We start from the raw sequence: 4,005 nt of genomic DNA, 5'->3' as shown, positions 1-4,005 counted from the left end.
GAGATTAGATCTTTCTCAAAACCATATTATCGAGTTTTCGGAAACACAACAAAATAAATATTCCATCATATAATTATCTTGGAAGACCAAAGAATGCCAAACCCAGAATCATAAATATATTAATAACAGAATGAAAGCTAGAAACAAGCAAGTGCTATTTCAGTCGTGTGCCAAAACATTCAATACAATGGCAAACTATTAAACATTTATAAATGAAACCCTCAGATGATACAAGATGAAAACAGCAGGAGAACTGCATTGTCCCAAATAGTAGCAAACTCTAAGATGGAAGCAAGGTCGTAGCCTCATAGTGCAAGATATATACAACCTAGAGGAAAAACCCCTTAAAGCCCTAACATTTAAAAGACCAAAACACTGTCAAACTAGCGGACACCATAATAATAGCAGAAGGCCGAGGCCAAACCTACGCTCTAAGCCTTCCACTTTTAGCCAAAGAACACCCAACCGGAGTATGATCTTACCCAGATGTGGATGAAGACCCACGTTGAAGAAGCACCTTCCCACTGGGTAAGGCCAAGAGCCACATTTCTGCAACCAAACAACCTGCGTGGTAAATGCAGTCACAAGAAAATCGATTAGAGGGTCTGGCGAGGTAAATATCGCATACAGCTAAGAATGTTAAGGAAGAAGAGAATAACCTGTTACAAAAAAGAAACAAACTAATTACCTATAGATAATTATCCATTGCCGGACTCTAAGGTAGAAACGGTAAAGACTTCTTCAGCGTTGAACTGGGCATCCATATGTTCGAAGCTATTGAAGGAAAGCCCCTATCCGAGCAAGCTCCGCAGGGGAGCGACATAGCGAATGAGGTCAATCCCATAACAATCCGGAGAAGAGGGAAGCCCGAGAAGAGCTCCACCGTCGGATCGCGAGGAACGAGCTGCTCCGTTGATGAGGCGGGGTTTCCAAGTGGAGCAAGTGAGGACGGACGGCTTGCCCGGGCCACGTACAAGATGGGCAGGAAGAATTAATATCAACCTTATCAGACATGTCATGCCATGTGATGACAACGACAAGGAAAACACAAATCGGTATTGGAAATCAAGCCGCGTGGTATTCAACCATAAAATCAAACCCTCTAACATTAAGCCAGGTATTAATGACATTGGAACAACAGTATTAAACGTAAATGCTAGACCTGCATATATATCTAAAAGAGCACTGTAGACGAGTTATTAATTACAGTAATTTCTTTTAATGTGACTGTATATTAGAAATTTTTTTTTAGGTGGAGTCATTACAAGTGGTATCAGAGCCGAGTTACAAAAATGCGGCCTCTAGCAAGCAAATTGCAGAAGACTGAAGGTCTTGTGAACAAGCTAGGGGGGAGATTTGGTCTCGAAAGACAATCTCATGGTTGGGTGGTTGACTAGCTACAACCAGAGGTGACCTCTTCCTGTGAAGTTACTTGATTGAAAGCAACTCAGGTATGAGGTATCTTCTGGAAGTTTTGTTGATATTATTGAACTGTGTTAGAAGAAAGTTCTGCAAGCAAATAGTTTTTCTAAAAATTCTTAGCTAGTATATATATTTTTATAGAAGAACTCAGTTACATTTAACTACAGAGTTTGATTCAACGTAAGGGTTTTAGAGGAAGAAACAACTGTCAAGGTGGGATTATCCCATTGTGAATTCTGGTGGTGTTAATTGTAAAAAAACACAGTACTGTCATCTTTATAGGACCTGGTAAAATTGACAGTTAGCTTTGAAAGAAAATAATATTATAATTTCTGTATTGACAGTTAATGAAAGGAAATGATATTCTAATTCTGTATTGACAGATTACTTGGAAGAAAATGATATTACAACTCTGTATTGATTTTAAAAGAAGAATAAAAAAAAATAAAAAATTTAAAAAACTAACCAAAAAAAAATAAAAATAAAAAAACATTTCAGTTCTCTATCGTCAATTCGCCTTAAAAAAGAAATAATTTTACACTTTAGTCTGACAGACAATCTATATATAGAAATGTTGTTACAGCTCTGTTTAGGAACAGGTAGAATGACAGATATTCTTAGTGTTCAGAAAGTTAAAAGTAGTTCTGTAAAATGCTAAATTAAATAGGACTACAGTGACAGAGCGTGTTAATGACCGCCTGTCTAAACCATGCAAGAATCGAAGAAAAGAAGACTGTTGAATGCTAAAGAATGACAGGACCCTGTTCTGGAATTTCTAAATAATAAACCCACTGTAACCCAAAGAAATATTTCGTGCATTCTGAAAAAGAGTTGAAAATAAACAACAGATTTGCATGCATGTAAAAAAAAGAAACAAATTAAGTGCAAAAGAATAGAACTAAGGAGTAGCCGTCAACGAGCATAGATCATACATAAGGCTCAGGGGTTCGAACCCTGAAGGGACTCGGATTTTTCAGAGACTGATAAACCTCTTCGGAACTCTACACGTCGAACCATAGGATTGCTGAGGGATGAAACCCTCTGCTGATAACTCTTCATAATTCGGCGCATCAGGGGCGGCCATTTACAATGGAATTAGCTTCCGAAGAGTGATATAAGACTAACCCTAGAAATAAATTAACAAATTCCTCCAGCCGTCAAATGGAAGGACTAAGACCCTAAATGGCGGTCACCATAGAACCTTGTTTCTGATATATTAAAATTAAATATATCGTAACAGAAAACACGCGGGTCCAAAACCATATTATCGAGTTTACGGAAACACAACCAAATAAATATTCCATCATATAATTCTCTTGGAAGACCAAAGAATGCCAAACCCAGAATCATAAATATATTAATAACGGAATCAAAGCTCGAAGCAAGCAAGTGTTATTTCAGTCGTGTGCCAGAACATTCAATACAATGGCAAACTATTAAACATTTATAAATGAAACCCTCAAATGATACAAGATGAAAACAGCAGGAGAACTACACTGTACTGAATAGTAGCAAACTCTGAGATAGAAGCGAGGTCGTAGCCTCATAGTACAAGATATATACAACCTAGGGGAAAAACCCCTTAAAGCCCTAACATTTAAAAGACCAAAATGCCGTCAAACTAGCGGACACCATAATAATAGCAGAAGGCTGAGGCCAAACCTACGCTCTAAGTCTTCCACTTTCAGCCAGAGAACACCCAACCGGAGTATGATCTTACCCGGATGTGGATGAAGACCGACGTTGAAGAAGCGCCTTCCCACTGGGTAAGGCCGAGAGCCACATTTCTGCAACCAAACAACCTGCGTGGTAAATGCAGTCACAAGAAAATCGATTAGAGGGTCTGGCGAGGTAAATATCGCATACAGCTAAAGAATGTTAAGGAAGAAAAGAATAACCTGTTACAAAAAAGAAACAAACTAATTACCTGTAGATAACTATCCACTGCCGGACTCTAAGGTAGAAACAGTAAAGACTTCATCAGCGTTGAACCGAGCATCCATATGTTCTACGCTAATGACGGAAAGCATAGCGAATGAGGTCAATCCCATAGCAATCCGGAGAAGAGGGAAGCCCGAGAAGAGCTCCACCGTTGGATCGCGAGGAACGAGCTGCTCCGTTGATGAGGCGGGGTATCCAAGTGACCGGGCCACGTACAGGATGGGCAGGAAGAATTAATATCAACCGTATCAGACATGTCATGCCATGTGATGACAGCGACAAGGAAAACACAAATCAGTATTGGAAATCAAGCCACGTGGTATGCAACCATAAAATCAAACCCTCCGACATGGAGTATTCTTTAACGCGACTTTTTGAAAGCCTTTCCGGCGATTTTTTCCGGTGAAAATCCGGCAGTAATTTATTGGAATCCAAGTTTGATAGCTAATTTTTGCACAATGAAACCGTCCCAGGGTTTTTCAGGGTGCTGAATCCGAATATGCAGTTAAAAAAACCATTTTAACTGCAACAAATCATGATTTCATCTCAATTTCTTCCGCCGGATTCCGTCACCGCAATCTTAAAAAGTCGCATTATAGACAACTCCCTCTGACATTAAGCCGGGTACTAATGACATTGGAA

At 39.3% G+C, this 4,005-nt stretch overlaps 1 long non-coding RNA gene across 2 annotated transcripts; it reads right to left on the bottom strand.

Moving 5' to 3' along the window:
• Positions 1-478: 478 nt before the first annotated feature.
• Positions 479-3,531, bottom strand: LOC149196346 (uncharacterized). 2 transcript variants are annotated; one of them, XR_016254660.1, is made up of 4 exons: positions 3,350-3,531; positions 3,143-3,224; positions 689-1,100; positions 479-564 (listed from the first exon to the last, which is right to left on the bottom strand). It is a non-coding gene; the product is annotated as an uncharacterized LOC149196346 (long non-coding RNA). The 2 variants fall into 2 exon arrangements; XR_016254661.1 differs by having other exon boundaries at positions 689-1,002; positions 3,350-3,520.
• Positions 3,532-4,005: the final 474 nt, after the last annotated feature.

Source organism: Pinus tabuliformis, chromosome 2_2, assembly GCF_031772625.1.
Source record: "Pinus tabuliformis cultivar Carrire ecotype Pingquan chromosome 2_2, CPIR1, whole genome shotgun sequence".
In the NCBI taxonomy this organism is placed as follows: domain Eukaryota; kingdom Viridiplantae; phylum Streptophyta; class Pinopsida; order Pinales; family Pinaceae; genus Pinus; species Pinus tabuliformis.
Note: the sequence above shows the minus strand (reverse complement) of the source record. Positions and strands in the feature narration are given on the sequence as shown.